Here is a 17143-nt window from a genome sequence, read left to right on the forward strand (position 1 = left end):
TTCTCAGGAGCTCCACTCCCCAGCTTCCCATCGGTCCCTGATAGCCCGAGAATTCATGGGACCCTGTGTTTTCCGTGGTGGAAATGGCTACAATTAAAAGCTACCCCTAAACCACCCGATTTATCCCTGAAATGACATCTCTGGGTGGGGAAGTCTGCTGGGCCAAGTGACCCCCACTGGGGCCCCTGCATCTCAGACCTGCCCTGGGGTGGGGTCTAGGGCTGCCTCCCACTGCCAGCTCCATGGGGGGTGCTGGGAGGCTCTGTGCACGGGTCCTGTGACTTCCCGGCGTCCCTGGTCACACCTGAATCTGGCCAGCCCTTCCCCACAGCTTTAACTAACCGCAGGAGCCCTGCTGGCACAGAGGGTAAGAGCTATGGCTGGTAACCAAAAGGTTGGCAGTTTGAATCCACCAGGTGCTCCTTGGAAACCCTATGGGGGCAGTTCTACTGTGTCCTATAGGGTCACTCTGAGCCAGAATCGACTCGACAGCAAGGGGTTTGGTTTTTGTTTTTTTAAGGGAGAACAACAGGGAAATAAAGCCAGGAGCCCACGAGACATAAAGCCACGACCGCTCCGGCTTCCTCACAGGACGGGCGTCGTCGCTAGAGTGACTTCCCAGGAGAACTGGGTGGAAGCTGTGTCGCCAGCCACGATCTCCCCTCGGCAGCCACAGTATCTTTCCCACTGTAGACAAAAATTCAGTTAAATGCAGGATTCTGGTGGTCTCCAAGGGGACAGACGGTGAGGGATACGACAGTCTTCTCGGGCTGACCTGTTTGTGACCGGGGAAGTCTGCGGCCAGGACTGAGTTCTCTCTGGGGCAAAGTGAGCTGAGCAGGGCCCGGAGCTCTCACCTCATGCCCAGCCCAGCCTTGCCCCCGACCGAAGACCACTGTTTTTGATGTTGTGTGCTGTCAAGTCAGTTCCGACTCATGGTGACCCTATAGGACAGAGTCCAGCAGCTCATAGGGTTTCCCAGGCTATCATCTTCATGTGGTGCCCTGCTGGCACAGAAGCTAAGAGCTTGGTTGCTAATCAAAATGTTAGCAGTTCAAATCCACCAGCCACTCCTTGGAAATCCTATGGGGCATTTCTATGCTGTCCTGTAGGGTTGCTATGGGTTGGAATCGACTCAACAGCAACAGGCTTGGTTTTTTGGTAATCTTTACATGAGCAGATCGCCAGGTCTTTTCTCCCAAGGAGCCACTGGTGGGTTCAAACCGCCACCCCTTCAGTTGGTAGCTGAGTGCTTAACCACTGCGCCACTAGGGCTCCTTCTGAAGACCACTGGGACCTTAAAAATAGGCACCTGAGCCTGTCCCCACTCAGTCAAGCAGCTCTAACCTCAGCCCCCTCCTAGTACCTGCCTCTGCACGTCCTCCCGTGGCCAAAGCTACCTCCTGCCCAAATCCCAGGCGTGTGCCGAGACCCAGACCACTGTGCCCGGGCTGCCCCGAGTCCTCTGCCTTCTGCAAACCTCGAGTTCCCAGCATCCCCCCCTTCTGCCCAGGGATTATTAAATATAACCCCCATTTGCAGGAAATATGCAAAAATTGTTTATCTTTGGAAACTCAAATTACATGCATCAGTAAGTGATAAACGCTGGGGACCAGCAGTCCTGAAATAGCGCACGAAAGCCTTCTTGCTGCTCGTCTTTCTGCCTACCGAGCACTTTGGGGCCAAGTTCACGGCTGCCAGCACAACGCCAAGCCCCACGGAGCCTTCCACATCAGCCCTGCCTGCGCCGACGATGCCACTGCCCCAGCCCACCCTCCCTTCTCCGCAGGGCAAGGTTGGTGGGACTGCACTCTGGATGCCCCCCGAGACCCCTGTGGCTGGGCAGCCTGGGCCAGAAAGCCCAGGAAACTGTCCTCTTCCCTGGCAGACCCACAGCAGCCTGTCGTCCAGCACGGCTCCTGTCTGGCCGTGGCCCAGAGGAGGACCTTTCCCACGCTGCACTCCTCCACTGAGTGACCCGAGACGGACGCAGCTTCCAGCAGCTTCCCCTCTGGTACCTCGCTCACTCTTTCTCTTCCCCCTCCTCGGATGCAGACAAGACCACCACCGCTTCCCCACCCCCACCCTGCCCCTCCTCCGCACACCATGGTGGTTTTGTCACTTGCCATGAAGTCAGCTTCAACGCGTGGTGACCCCACGTACAGCAGAACGGGCTCATCTACCAACACTCTATTGGACAATATTCTGTGATCCGTAGGGTCTTCGTTGGCTGATTTTCAGAAGTAGATTGCCAGGCCTTTCTTCCTAGTCTGAGTCTGGAAGCTCCACTGAAACCTGTCCACCATGGGTGACCCTGCTGGTGTTTGAAATACCAGTGGCACAGCTTCCAGCATCACAGCAACACACAAGCCACCACAGTACAACAGACTGACAGGTGGCAGGACCATGTGGTAATTCCTCCAGATTAACCGTGGAGACTGCCGGACTGGACTGAACTCCATGCCAGACCTGAATTCTAGTCCTGCCTTTTCCCCAAGTTACTGCATGATGTCAGACCTTCTGTGGGCCTGTCTCTGCATCTGTGACACAGCAGGGCTGGACCCTACAGTCCCTGGAGGTGCCTGGTTGATTTTCTCATTGTAAACACGTGCTCAGCATAATCCAGCCACAAATACAGACACTCGTTCATTCATTCAACAAACACCAAGTGAGTGCCACCTGTGTGCCAGGCTCTGTGCTAGGCTCTGGGGATCTGGAGCAATGAAGACAAGGTCCCAGCATCGAGCTGCTCACGGTCTGGGGCCTGGAGTGCTCCCTGGATAAAGCACCTGCTGAGCTGTGACTCCAACGTGCAGCCCTCTCGCTCGCTGACTGGGCCAGAACTCCCCCCCCCCGGCCCTTTATTGCCTTGCCCTCAGGATGGGAGTTCATGGTTCAGCTCAGCACAGTGATTACAGTCTCCAGCAGAGCTGACTTCTCATTTCAGGGACCCCGAGTTACTTTCAGGTGTGTTCCCTCCCTGAAAATGTGAATGAGATCAGGACCACCTGGGGGGTTAAGTGAGCATGCATAGTACTTGGCACGCAGTAAGCAGCTAATAAATGCTGCTTCACGTTTCTCCTCTCCAGACATCCCTCGTATGTGTGACTATCAGTCATTCACACTTGAGTGTGAAAATAACTCACCCTGTTGCTTGTCTCAGGACACTCGCACTGAGGAGCTGGCCTGGCGTAGCACACACCCCTGATCCATGGCGAGCTGACTATGATTAGGAATAGGACGAGATGTCAGTCCTGGGAGATGAGATCATAGAGGAATGGACATGGAAGCCAGGCTCTGCAATCGGCAGGCTAGGAACTAGGGATCGGGCATGTTGGGAACGCTGTTATCATGCAGGGAGTCATTCCTGCCCCAGGGTGCTGGACCCTGCTGAACTCGCAGGGAACACAGGAAACTTTCAGTGTTGCTCAAACGCTGTGCCACTTTCTCCAGCGCAGGAGTGGCTTAAATTTTATTCTCAGCTGTCAGGTCACAACCTTGCACTGTCCTCTGCTGGCCTCCAATCCCTCCAATCCCTCCCTCCTGAGTTGAGTCTGGCTCTGTCTCCAAGGAGCTGTCTGTCCTTTGTCTCAGTGGCCTTGTCTGAGACATGATAGCCATTCCCTTGCTTCAGGGCCACCATGAGCATTGAATGCAACAGCACCCAGGGAAGCTGTCAGGTAACCTGTGGGTGCTGCATGCACACAGTCTCCCGTAGAAGCAGAACATCACTCAGCATACCTGAGATCAGTGGGGATGCTTTGGGCTGCAAGTAACAGAAGCACTGACGCATATGGTTTAAACTATGAGGGGCCAACTTCATACACAGTAGGTTGGTTGCCTGACTGGCTTCAGTGCCAAGGGGAACAGTAGCCTTGGGCCAATCACAGCTGACCCTTTGGAGCTAGAGGTAGAGCCTGGAGCCATGGGCGTGTGGATGAGGGTGGATCCCGAACAGATCAAAATCTGCCCGCAAGAAAAGGAGGGGGAGGGATGTGGAGCAAACAACAAGCATGTCAGCCATGCCTGCTCATACAAGAGCTTTGCGTGTGAACCTTTTCATCTACTTACAACACACTGTTGCTGTTGTAAGGTGCCATCAGCTCCATATCGACTCCATGTATAACAGAATGAAACACTGCCCAGTCCTGTGCCGTCCCCACAACAGGAGGTATGTTTGAGCCCACTGTTGCAGCCACTGTGTTAATCCATCTCGTTGAGGGTCTTCCTCTTTATACATTATTAGCATTTCCTAATGACGTTGAATTGGTTATCACCTTGATTGGGAAGAATGTGTGATCCTTGGTGTCCTTGGTGCGTGTCTTAGTCATCCAGTGCTGCTATAACAGAAATACCACAAATGGGTGGCTTTAACAAACAGAAATCTATTTTCTCACAGTCTAGGAGGCTAGAGTCCAAATTCAGGGCACCGGCTCTAGGGGAAGGCTCTCTCTCTCTGTCAGCTTTGGAGCAAAGTCCTTGTCTGCTTTCAACATCTGGTTGCTCCTTGGAGATCTCCATGTGTTTTATCACCGGTCTGCCCTTGGGTCTAGGAGGTTATAAGCACAGGGACTCTGAGTCCAAGGGACATGCTCCACTCCTGGCTCTTCCTTCTTGGTGGTACTGAGGTCCCTCTCCCCTCCGCTCGATTCTCTCTCCTTTTATCTCTTGTAAGAAAAGGTGTGGCTCAAGCAAGTGTGTGACTTGAATAAGGGCGTGACTTGAGTACTTGAGTCATGCCCTTTAGTAAGGATGTGACTTAAGATACACCCCACACTAATCTTGCACTACTAACATATAGAGGTTTAGGATTTACAACACATAAAATGGAGGATAATTACATCAGATCACAAAAATGGAGGACAATTACACAATACTGGGAATCATGGCCTAGCCAAGTTGACACATCTTTTGGGGGGCACACTTCAATCTATGACAGTGCAGCACACACGTGGCCAACAGGCAGACTCGCCGTCCCCTCACCCTGCCGTCAGTTGAGCCCTTGGTCTAACAAAGCTGGTGTCCTGGAAAATGCCTCTGCCCGTCTCCATTCATCTTCTTCCTCCAGCAGAGAGACGGCAACTGGCTGGGGAAGTGGGGTGCAGGGGAAGGTGATGGGAAAGGCAGCACTACCCCTTCGAGGGCAAGGCACCAGGCCCCCCAGGCCTTCTGTGACCCTCCCCACCCTCCTCGCTCCAGACCTGCTTCTGCTCTGACCCAGGCCCCCAACAATGTGCTCTGGCCCCCACCCCTGACGAGGTCCTCTCTGCCCCCTAAGGCCGACACCTGCACCTTCCCTGGCCCCTGGCTGCAGGTGGATCTTCACAGCAAGCAGGCTGACCTGCGGGAGGAAGGGAAGGGCCCGGTCAGGCCAGAACCAAGTTGTGGGATGAGACAGAGGCCTCGGGAGGCAAACTCCCCCCACTGTCTCCTCCCCAGGAGCATCCCCAGAGCCTGGGTGCAGGGTTCCAGAGCACACCTCAACGACTTCCCCAGACGGCTACTGGACATGTGGCGAGGCAGGAGGAAACAGCCCTGGTGCGCTCACAGCTCCTTCTCCGGAAGGGGGGCCGCTGCTCTCCGTAGGACATAAACTCTTGGCAAAGTTGGGTTTTCCATGGTTTGCTGAACTCCTGATCACAGATGTCCCGTTTGTGTTTCATTAGTACATCAGTGCGCTGCGGCTTTCGACCTCTGCACCAGGCAATAATTACCTGGCGCCGGCCCATCCCCTCGCCAGCTGGCCGGGGACCTGCTGGCCGACCGGGGCTGCGTCTGCTGTCAGCCCTTTCCAGGCAGCGGACAGCCTCGGCACCTCCAGGCAGTGTCAGCTGGGCCAGTGCTGGCGCTGGGGGACTGGGGGACCCTCCAGAGGGAGGAGAAGCTTCTGAGCCCAGCTACCCTGGGAGGGGGAAAGAGGGGGCAGGGGGAGGAGGGGGGAGGGGAGAAGGAAGAGTCGGGGAAGGAGGAGGAAGATGAAGGGTGAGGAAGGTTAGGGGGAGAAAAAAGGAGGGGGCAAGAGGTGGAGGAGGAGGGGAAGCGGGGAGGGGGAAGGGGAGAGAAGGAGGAGGGAAGGGAGGAGGGGAGGGGAGAGAGAAGAGAGGAAGAAGGAAAAAGAGGAGGAGGGGCAGAGATGGGTGGAGCCCAGAACCAGGACAAGTCACCCCTGAGCTGGGCATCCCAGGTGAGCGTGGCCCCAGTTTCTCGGCCGTCTGCCTGCAGCCTGGATGGACCAGGGTGGCCTCTCACTGGGCAGTGGGTCACTGGGTTTCAGGAGCGGCTGCGGCAAAGTGCAGGCTTCTGCCCCCTCATCCCAGAGCTGACATACCTGGGGGCAGAGGAAGGGCTCCGGACACCCCGCCTCCACCCCTACCGGCCTCCCTGTCCCAAGGCCCTGCTCTCGGGTCTCCAGGGAGGAAAGGCCCATGGCAGGGCCCCGAAGCACAAGCCCAGCCATCCACACCAGCCCAGCTCTCCACAAGCACAGCTCCAACCAGTGCAGATCAAAGGGGTGCACGGAGAAGCCAAGGAAGCATAGGCTTCAGACCCCGTCACTCAGCCCTTCCAAGGCCTTGAACCTAATTTGGAAGAGAGCCACCCAGATCGGACAAACTTCAAGCCCCCAAACCAAAACGGTTCCAGACAATTCGATTCTGACTCACGGCGATCCTACAGGACAGAGGAGACCGGGTTTCCAAGGAGCCTCTCGGTTAGTAGCCGTAGCTCTTACCCACTGTGCAACCAGGACCCCAGTGTGAATGTTCGCCTGCGCCTGCTCATCCACACTGAAGTCTGGAACACGTACATGAACATCAAGAGTGACTGGAAGCAGAGACTCGGAAGGCCAAGTTAAATCAGAAAGGCATTCACTTTTGGGTGGAAAACCAATACCGAGAAGATTCCAGAGAACACGGGTGGTGAGACAGGAGAGAACAGGAAGGGAGGGCCCACGTTTATTAAGCACCTACTGTGTGAACCCTGGAGTCTGCGGGTGGCACAAATGGTTATTGTGCTCAACTGCTAACCAAAATGTTGGTGGTTCAAGTCCATCCAGAAGCGCCTCGGAAGAAAGGCGTGGTGATCTACTTCTGAAAAAATCCGCCACTGAAAGATAACCCTCTGGAGCACAGTTCTACTCTGACACACGGGGTTGCTGTGAGTTGAAGTGGACTCGACAGCAACTGGTTCTGTGTGTGCGTGTGTTGGTGTGTGTGCGTGTGTTGGCATGTGTGCGTGTGTTGGCGTGTGTGCGTGTGTTGGCATGTGTGCGTGTGTTGGCATGTGTGCGTGAGCGCACTCATATGTGCCCCCATCCACGCTGCTGAGCACTTTAAATAACAATCTCATTTAATCTTCCCAACAACCCTGAGAAAAAACTGTCTGCCCGTTTTGCAGATGGGAAGACTAGACCTCAGAGAAGAGGCAGTGGAGCTGCAATTCAGATTCAGGTCTGCCGACTTCCAAGGCCCCCTTTGCCGGCAAGCTCTGTGCAGAGGAGCGGGGGAGAGCAGAGGGAACGCAGGGGCGTTTTGTTGAAACTGCCGGAGTTGCTGACCCTTCAACACTGCTCACACAGGAGGGCTGGCTCCTGAAAATTCACTGGATCCTGCTGTTCATTATTAATTTACGACGTATCAAGCGTCTTCGGTGGTCTCTTTACTCAGTCTGCTGCTGTTTTTATTGTTTTCGGTGTGTTTTGTTTTGGTGACTGTATACAAATGCATGCATATCTATAAATTCACATTTTTACTGGTGATCTGGCTACCCCTAATACAGATAACAAGCCCCATGCATCCGTCCGTTTGTCGCACTGTGGGGGCTTGCGTCTTGCTGTCATGCTGGAAGCTGTGCCACCGGTACTCAAATACCAGCAGGGTCACCGATGGTGTGCAGGTTTCAGCTGAGCTTCCAGACTAAGACAGACTAGGAAGAAGGACCTGGTGGTCTGCTTCTGAAAAAAAGTTAGCCAGTGAAAACCTCATGAAGAGCAGCAAAATACAAATTTCCCTGTAAATTCATCGTCTACAAATTCTCCCTCCGTGGGGGCTTTCAAGAATGTAACCAGCACTCCAAGGAGAGACGTATTGACACAGCCAGGGACGACAAATCTCATCTTTCTCCCAAGGCCCACAGGTGATCGGGGCCTTCCCAAAGCCGTGTGTTGGAGAGGGCTCAGGACGCGGCGGCTGTGATCGGTTAGCCTCTTAGTTACCCAGTGCTGCTGTAACGGAAATACCACAAGTTGAGTGGCTTTAAAGAACAGAAATTTATTTCCTCACAGTTCAGGAGGCTAGAAGTCCGAATTTAGGGCACCAGCTCTGGGGGAAAGTCCTGGTCTCTTTCAGCTTCTGTTCCTCGGTTCCTGGGGGACCCCCACGGGGCGTGAACCTGCCCCTGTTTGTGCTTGTCTGCGCCTGGGCTGCTCCTTAGAAGTCAGAAGTGAGCAGACCTAGGACACGCCCTACAGCGATGCAGCCTCCTTAACGCAACAAAGACAACCTTATTCCCAAACAGGATGACCTCCACAGGTATAAGGGTCAGGATTCCAACTCATATTTTGGGGGGACAGAATCAATCCATGACGGGTCTGCCCCAAAAGCTTTCCTGGCAAACACTTGTCGAGTGCTGGGAAAGTAGCCAGGAGCCGGCTGAGTATCCATTTGGGGGCTGTGAGTAGACTCAGACCCTCAGTGTAGACAGACGGGTTCCTCTCCACCCTGATGCCCCAGGGTTGTAGGTGCCTGTTGGGCACCCAGGGAGGGCGAAGAGAAAGAGCTCAGCCTTGGGCGTCCAGGGCAGTGACATCTCAGCTAGAACGGGAAGCTTCCGGCCCCTTGCCCTCGGTCAGTCCGCCTCTGCCTTCACTTCCCCTGTGGACTGAGGTGCTCGGCCACGGTTGTCTCACACGACACACCGCTCCTCTGGCGCCCACCTTCCACAGGGAACCAGCAGGTGAGGCCTTTGTGGGTGTGACAGATTCCACTGAAGTCGGGGGTGGGGGCGCTGAGGGGGCTGCCAGCCTGTCCTCCCAGGGCTGGGACAAGGGGAGGCACTGGCCTGGGGCACAGAATTTAAGGGGGTTCCAAAAACCTCACTCACCAAGAGAAGTAACATTCTGATGCAAAAATGCATGGAAAAAAATCCCTGCTGAACCCAAAGATCAAAACTTTAAATAAAGACAGGAGCAGCCTTAATATTTCTCTTTTTGCCTCAAGCTCCAATGGGTCTCGGACTTCTCGATTCTGTCTTTAAAATTTTTTATTTTTGTCCCTTATCCATTTTTTTCATTAATTTTGGGTTTTTAATTTATAGCATTAAAATACAGTTTATCTTGATGACTGACATTTTGGGTGCTCCTTAAATTCCGTGTCTGAGGCGAGTGCCTCGCCTGCCTCACCCTGGTCCCAGCCCCCCGCAAGTCTCTCCTTTCTGCCTCTGCTCTGCCCCTCTCAGGCTCTGCTCCCAGCCTCTCGGGAGACGAAACTATTTTCTCCTGTTTTCTTGGGGCAACTCAACTCTTTCCCATCTCTACCCCCAGACTCAGCGCTGGGTCTTCAAAGACCTGGAGCTTTGAAATTACTCTCTGCTCAGTTCCAACAAATTAAGGGAAAAAGCAACAGGCAAGGACATGACTCAACACAAGAGGGGGTTTCCCACCAGCGAGGGGGGTGTTCCTTCAGCTATAGCAACCAGACAGAAGACCCCACAAGCCAAGAGCCGGCTCCCAAGGCGGCCAGTTCCCAGGAACGTGTCCGAAGCATTGCAGTAGACCAGACTGGGAAGTCAAGTTTGGGTTGCCACTGGTCATGTCTACGCCCCCTGCCCCCCTCCACCCATCCTGACCCTTCAGCGGCTTTCATTGCCCTCTAAACGGGTGGGGTGCCCTCTGCGCAGGGTGGGCCTGGGCTCAGGGCTGGTTGGGAGGATGCTGTTGCTGTTGGTTGATGTCGAGTCAGCTCTGACTCCTGGCAGCCCCACGGACAACAGAACAGATTATTACCTGGTCCTGCACCATCTTCACGATCGTTGGTGGGCTCGAGTTCATTGTTGCAGCCGCTGTGTATTTTGAGCCTTGCAACCAAGGGGCTCATCTTCCAGCACTATGTCAGACAATAGTCTGTTGTGACCCATAGGGTTTTCATTGGCTCATCTTTGGAAGTATATTGCCAGGCCCTTTCTTCCTAGTCTGTCTTAGTCTGGAAGCTCCACTGAAACCTGTCCACCATGGGTGACCCTGATGGTATTTGAAATACTGGTGGCACAGCTTCTAGCATCACAGCAACACGCAGGCCACCGCTGTACGACAGACTGACAGACAGGCAGTGGACACTGAAATCACACTGGGTTATTAAGGAATTATTATTTTTTTAGGTGTGATAAGGATCTGGTTATATTTATAAAAAGAGTCTTATCTTTTAGAAAGACATGCTACAAGACTTCAAAAGAAATATGTGTCTGGCACCCATTTGTTTTGGAGGGGTGCATAGTTGAAACAAGACCAGCCAGGAGTGGCTACTTTTTGAAACTGGGTGATGAGTACGTGGAGTTCATCATCTGATTCTGTCTGTACTTTTGTATATGTTTAAAATTCCCATCACAATAAAACTACATCAGGTTTTCTTAAACGGAGGCATATTTGTGTTGCTGGAAAGAACTAGTCAGAAGGGTTGCTTTCAGCGAGTACAGGTAAGAAGGCTCCGGGGGTGGCCACTGGCCCTTGGTGGCTACGGAGCCACGGGTCACAAACCCAGGGCCTGCAGGGCCAGGCAGGCAGTGTCACCAAGTGGGGGCAGCTAAGAACTGTGGCAAATGGAGATTCCCATGCCTACACTAAAGGTCCCAGGAAAGAAACGGGGTGCTGAGGGACAAGATCTTACCATTCAAAGAAGTGGGGATCCAGGTTTTTATGTGAAATGTCCTGGTTTTTAAAGGTTGGCAACTGATTCTAATTTAACTCTGTGAGCCAAGTGCTTGTAAGTGGCCACTTGGTCTCCTATGACCTGGGCTAACCCCGCCTCCTTCTGGAGATGGGGAATCAAAGCCCAGAGTGGGGAAAAAAAAAAAACTCTTCCAAAGTCCGACGGCAAACCAGACGCGACTCTGTCACCTAACACGTCGTCCTTCTCCCAGTTCCAGTAGCCAAAGAACCACTCCCAAAGAAGAGGTAACAGAGAGATACAGAACAAAGAAAAAGAAATGCCAGATAACAATTTCTCGGAAAATATAAGCTCTGCTTCTGAATCCAGATTAGTTCATCTGCCTCAACAAAGTCAAGTGGGGGCAGTTTGGGGGTCAGGGGGCAGGCATTGCTGTAGACCTTTAGATCAGAGATTTGGGCCAAATGAATTTTACCTCTTTTTTTGCCATGTGGGTGTTCTAAGCAAAGTATTTAAGCAGATTGGTCCTCTGTTTTCCCATCTGTAAAATGAGGTAATACAAACAGCTTGCCCTTGTCTGTTTGATAAGGATAATATAAAAGCTCAAACTTCTGCGAATTGGATGACCTTCTTAGAGCCTTGGACAAGCAAGGGGGATATTCCACCATGTCAGCCATCACTATTAATCTCTGTTAACCAGACACACCTGGAACAAGAAGCAGTGCTGAGAGCTAACAGATCTAAATGCCTGCGCTTTTGAATCTGCCTCTTTTCAGAAACCTTTTTCTTGGGTGAAGAGAAGCGTGTTGAATACGGAAAAGCAATGAAGACCACCATTACAGTTCTGGTCAGAAAGCAGGGAAGCTCAGGGTGGAAATGCTCGTAGACAACACTCCACTTGGACTTCTGATGAGATAATGAAACTGTTAGTCCAGTGCCACTTGTTTTTGAAACATCCCCCAGAACATGGCAAGAAAATGTTGTTGTTAGATGCCGTTGAGTTGATTCCAACTCAAAGCGACCCTATGTACTGCAGAACGAAACACTGCCCAGTCCCGTACCATGCCAACAATTGTTGTTATGCTTGAGCCCATTGTTGCAGCCACGATGTCAATCCATCTCCTTGAGGGTCTTCTTCCTTTTCGCTGACCCTGTACTTTACCAAGCATGATGTCTTTCTCCAAGGACTGATCCCTCCTGACAACATGTCCAAAGTATGTGAGATGTAGTCTCGCCGTCCTTGCTCCAAAGGAGCTTTCTGGTTGTACTTTTTCCAAGACAGATTTGTTCATTCTTTTGGCAGTCCATGGTATATTCAATATTCATCACCAACACCACAATTCAAGGGCTTCAATTCTTCTTCAGTCTTCCTTATTCATTGTCCAGCTTTCCCATGCATATGATGCAATTGAAAATACCATGGCTTAGGTCAGGCTCACCTTAGTCTTCAAGGTGACGTCTTTGCTTTTCAACGCTTTAAAGAGGTCTTTTGCAGTAGATATGCCCAATGTAATGTGTCTTTTGATTTCTTGACTGCTGCTTCCATGGGTGTTGATTGTGGATCCAAGTAAAATGAAATCCTTGACAACTGCAATCTTTTCTCCATTTATCATGATGTTGCTTATTGATCCAGTTGTGAGGATTTTTGTTTTATTTATGTTGAGGTGTAATCCATACTGAAGGCTGTGGTCTTGGATCTTCATCAGTAAGTGCTTCAAGTCCTCTTCGCTTTCAGCAAGCAAGGTTGTGTCATCTGCATAATGCAGGTTATTAGTAAGTCTTCCTCCAATCCTGATGTCCTGTTCTTCATATAGTCCAGCTTCTCGGATTATTTACTCAGCATACAGATTGAATAGGTATGGTGAAAGGATGCAACCCTGACGCACACCTTTCCTGACTTGACTTTAAACCACGCAGTATCCCCTTGTTCTGTTCGAACGACTGCCTCTTGGTCTATGTACAGGTTCCTCATGAGCACAATTAAGTGTTCTGGAATTCCCATTCTTCACAATGTTATCCGTAATTTGTTCTGGTCCACACAGTCAAATGCCTTCGCATAGTCAATAAAACACAAGTAAACATCTTTCTGGTATTCTCTGCTTTCAGCCAGGATCCATTTGACATCAGCAGTGATATGCCTGGTTCCGCAGCCTCTTCTGAATCCGGCCTGAATTTCTGGCAGTTCCCTGACGATAAACTGCTGCAAGTGCTTTTGAATGATCTTCAGCAAAATTTTACTTGCGTGTGATATTAATGATTTTGTTCAATAATTTCCACATTCATTTGGATCACCTTTCTTGGAAATAGGCATAAATATGGATCTCTTCCCATTGGCTGGCCAGGTTGCTGTCTTCCCAATTTCCTGGCACAGATAAGTGAGCACCTGCAGCACCGCATCCGTTTGTTGAAACATCTCAGTTGATATTCCAACAACCCCCAGAGCCTGGGGCTACAGAAATGAACTAGGCTGAGCAAGGGAGGGACGGGGCGGGTTGGAGAGTTGGGGAGACAGCTGCCACCTGTGAAGCTGGAGGGTCCTGGGCTCAGCCACCAACCTCAGTTGCTCGAGATGGATCCGGCTCTTCCTGGCATCGGTGGCTCCTCGGTGCCCAGGAGGTGTGCAGACGCTCAGGAGCCACAGAGGGCAGGATGGACAGACAGACGGGGGAGAGACCAGGACAGCCGCTGGGAGCTGTGCAGCCTTGGACAGGCATGTCACCTCCCTAGCTGGGCTTTCTCTTCTGCAGAACGGGAATGCTGAGGGCCATCCCATAGAATTGAAGGGTGAAGACCATGCATATCGACAGCCAGGAAGCTGTAGCAGCTCAGTCATCTGCCCAGGTTACACAGTGACGGTGCTTCCCCCAGAACCCAGGCCTCCTGCTCTCCAGCTGCTGTGCCCACTACACCACACTGCTCCTTAGGGGCTGACATCAGTCACTTCATTAGGCCCCCAGCTGGTAGTGGACTAGCTGGACAGAAGTCACGAGCTGGTAGTCCAAGAGCCACACAAATGCCTGAACAACGTTTACATTTTTTTTTATTTCATTGTTAGCATTTTTTTCCTAAAAGTTGGGGATTTCATAGTAAACATTGATTTCCAGCTTCCTTTGAGAAATCATGACCTCGAGGCGTGCTGGGCTCTGGAATCCCACGTGGTGACAATTTCTGGCACTGAGAGGTAGCTGCCCCCTGCACGTCATGGCAAGTCATGGCAAGTCATGGGCCCTAGTCTGGCTGAGGATCGCCCCTGTTATGGACTGAATTGTGTTCCCCCAATAAGTGAGGGAGTCCTGACCCCTATGCCCATGGATGCAGTCCTGTTTGGAAAGAGGTGTTCTTTGGTAGGTTACTGAGGCCATGTCTAGTAGGTGGGTCCCAGCCCTCATCACCTCTGGGTTCTAAGAAGCAGCACAGACACAGTCGTGCCAAATGAAAACCAACCCCTAGCCGTTGCATTGACGCCGACTCATAGCACAGAGACAAGCAAGCACTAACAAGGAGAGACAGAGCCACGTGAGGATCGCCAAGGAAGCACGGAATGCTGGAATAGACAGGGTCCTCCCCCAGAGCCGCTGCCTGAACACAGGCTTCTAGCCTCCTAACAGCGAGAAAATACATTTCTGTTCTTTAAAGCCACCCCCTTGTGGTACTGGTGTTACAGCAGCACTAGGAAACAAAACATCCCCCTACACACACACACACACACACACACACACACACACACACACACACACACACAGCTACTTACACCACCTGCTTCACCCATTCGCTTTCCTTTCCAGCCCGTGAGCACGTGGACACCAGGACACGCGGCCTTCCGTAATAAAAAGCCCCTTGCTGACTAGAGTCAGCCAGGGACCAACCCACGCCGGAGCCGATGGAAGTTTGCAGCACGTGGCTCCAAACGCGGCCACGGTGATCAGCAGGCTGGGAGCGTGATTCACGAAGAAGGATGAGCTCAGGAAATGCGCCCAGCTTGGCTGCACTCCGTCCACGGCCTTGGGAAGGAGCCGGGCGCTCGGTGGAGCCCGGGGCGGCTCAGAGAAGCAGAAACTGAGCCATGGACATTTCAGTTCAGTTCTCAGAAGACTGTCCCTACAGTGGAGCCCTGGTGCCGCAGTGGCTAAGAGCTACGGTCGCTAACCAAAAGGTTGGCAGTTCGAATCCACCAGCCGCTCCTTGGAAGCCCTGTGGGGCAGTTCTCCTCTGCCCTAAAGTTGTGAAAGCTGAGGCCCAGGGTGGGTCCGTGCAGTTGTTGTTAGCTGCTGTCGACTTGGCTCCGATTCATGGCGACCTTACCTAGAACAGAACAGAACTCTGCCCAGGCCTGTGCTATCTCCACGGTCGTATCTGAGGGCCTGCCAGCCTCAGGGAGCTCATCTTCCAACACTCTATCGGACACTGATCTGTTGTGATGCGTAGGGTCTTCATTGGCTGATTTTCAGAAGTAGATCACCAGGCCTTTCTTCCTAGTCTGTCTTAATCTGGAAGCTCTGCTGAAACCTGGCCACCATGGGTGACCGTGCTGGTATTTGAAATACTGGTGGCAGAGCTTCCAAAAAAACAAACCCAAACTCATTGCTGTCGCAAAGATTCCGACTCATAGTGACCCTGTAGGACAGACTAGAACTGCCCCATAGGGTTTCCAAGGAGCAGTTGGTGGATTTGAACTACTGATCTTTTGGTTAGCAGCTGAGCTCTTACCCACTGCACCACCAGGGCTCCAGGCATAGCTTCCAGCATCACGGCAATACACAATTGTTGTGTGCCATCAGGTCCATTCTGACTCATAGCGACCCCCATGTGACAAAGTAGAACTGCCCCATGGGGTTTCCTGGGCTGAAACAGTTACGGGAGCAAATTGCTAAGTCTTTTCTCCCTTGGAGCTGCTGATTGGGTTTGAACCACTGACCTTTTGGTTAACAGCTGAGCGCTTCATTGTTGCACCACCAGGGCTCCAAAACATGCAGAGAAGAGGGGAGGAAATATCTTTGCTGTTTCTGCCTGACTTCTCAAAAGAGGACACCAGGTCCACTGGATGGGCACAGGGGAAGCCACTCTCCTGAACAGCAGCTCTGGGGACTGGAAGGAAGTGACCAGTGGGATGACCAGCTGTCCCTCTTTAGCATCAAAGGGAGGCAAAGTCAGCCTCACTGGAGCTGGCCTGCCTTGACGTCAGGGTGGCAGCACAGACGGGGAGCAGGTCCAGTCTGGCAGAAGGGCACAGAGCGTGGATACGTGCCCAGTGCTGGTTGTTACAAAAGTGGACTGGCCGTGGGACCCTGGCTAAGGAAGACTAGCCTACTGGGTAGGTATTTGAGTCAGGACACTTTTCAGTTGCAACCAGAACCCAACTCAAACTCGTTTAAGTGAAAAGGAAAATTATTGGCTTCTATAAATGATAACATCAACAACAGTGACTGCTTCAGGCATGGCTGGATCCAGGGATTCAACAGATGCCATCAGGACCTGTTCTCTCTCATCTTTTAACTCTGCTTTCCTCTGCGTTGGCTTCATGCTCAGGCAGACTCTCCCCATTGTGGTGAGATGGCCCCCACCACCTTAGCTTATGTCCCGGGAACCCCAATGGAAGCAAAGTAAGTTTCTTTCCCATGAATCCCAGAAAACATCGCAAGATCAACTTGTATTGGGCTGATTTGGGGTCACACTCCCATCTCCCAAGTGATCTGACTGATCTAGGAGTGAGATGTTGTGACTGGCCATCCAGCCCTCTGGGTGGGCCCTGCCCTGCCCATTCCAATGGGCTGGCCATGGAGGAGGGATGCTCCATGGGAAAATTAATGCACTGTTTCCAGAAGCAGGGGGATGAAACAGAGAGGGCAGAGCCATGCAGTAGGGGTCGGTGCACAGAGGGCAGACATGGTGCTGGGAGAGGGGACCAGCAGCAATCAGGCGGGCTTTCGGCCACAGCCCAGCTGGGCTCTCACGGGGCCTCCTAGACACTCGATGGGGTCTGGGGAGGCACCGCGGAGGCTGGCCTGGGCCTCATATTAGACCCCCAGGCCTCAGGTGTCCCCCCACAACCGATGGGGCTGGGATAGTGAATGTCCTGGCCTTGGCGGGGCTGCCTTGGGGGCCTGGGGGAGCCTGCAGCTCAGAGAGGCCAATGCTCACAGCTGAGAGGGTCCTAGAGAAGGTGGGGCACAGGGGTCTGAGCCCAGAAGGGCAAGAGGGCACACTTCAGTCACTCACAGTGCCCCGCGCCTCCTGAGGTGGCTGTCAGCCTCAGCCCCAAGGGGATG

Source organism: Trichechus manatus, unplaced genomic scaffold (genome assembly GCF_000243295.1).
Source record: "Trichechus manatus latirostris isolate Lorelei unplaced genomic scaffold, TriManLat1.0 scaffold00045, whole genome shotgun sequence".
Taxonomy (NCBI): Eukaryota; Metazoa; Chordata; class Mammalia; order Sirenia; family Trichechidae; genus Trichechus; species Trichechus manatus.